The sequence below is a fragment of the Fragaria vesca genome, linkage group LG3 (genome assembly GCF_000184155.1).
Source record: "Fragaria vesca subsp. vesca linkage group LG3, FraVesHawaii_1.0, whole genome shotgun sequence".
NCBI classification, from domain to species: Eukaryota; Viridiplantae; Streptophyta; class Magnoliopsida; order Rosales; family Rosaceae; genus Fragaria; species Fragaria vesca.
In genome coordinates, this window is record NC_020493.1 from 13,004,805 (window position 1) to 13,005,805 (window position 1,001).

Below are 1,001 nucleotides of genomic sequence, written 5' to 3' on the forward strand. Positions count from 1 at the left end.
TGTTTTAACGGCAAATGCGTCTGCCTCTAGTTCTAGATTCAACTCAATATGTACCGAGTCTGATACGCTGCACTACAGATAAAGGACTGATAAAACCAATCCAGATTCAACTAAATAAGTATGAACCTGAAATACTTGTTTACTAATAAATCAATGCTGAAATCAATTATGAGTTTTTTTCTTCTTTATTTATGCATGTTCTACTATGGAAGATCATATGTCTGAAAAAAATTATATTATTGTGTTCGATCAAAATGTAAAATAAAGATGAAGAAAAGAGAGGAAATATGTCACATCCCGACCCTTATATTTTTACCTTATTTACTAGCGTGATTATAATAAGAATTTTACCGTCTCGATCATTGAGTAAATAGTTTAATTGGTCCCTAGAGGGGTTTCGGGGACGATTATGTGCGGAGGATTATTCGTATGAGGAAAATACGACGACGGTAAAAATGGTAAATTTTAGCTAGTAAAAGGTAATTTTTATTCGGGTATTATTTTTCGGGGTGTTTTTATTTTGGAAAGTTTGGGTTAAAAGGGAGTGTTGGGTCGGCTGGGCCGAGCCCAACCCATTTCTTCTTCTTTTCTTTCTCTCTCCCTCCCGATTTCCTCTCCGCACCCGAGCCTCCCGCTGCCCGGTTTTCCGGCTGCCCTCCCGCCGCCGTCCGACCTCCGTTCGCCGCCGGACCGGTCACGTTCGGTCGGTCTCCCTCCCAGCAACATTTCTAGACCGGTGAGAGGAGCCCTAGCGCCGCCGTGAGAGAGCGGTGCCGCCCGAAAGCAAGGGCTGCCCCGAGCTTCCCTTCGCCGGAACTTCCTCCTCCGGCCACCAATCCGGGCAAGCTTAGTATGGTTTTTGTAGCCCTCCAACCCAGCAACCTTGCCCTAAAGGACTCACTCCCTCTTGAGCTAGGTAAGGAGAAATTTGAGGTGGAAGTTTATGGTGTTTTGATGTTTTAGTCGTATTGCCCTAGTTAGGCTTGGAATTGGTGTTTGTG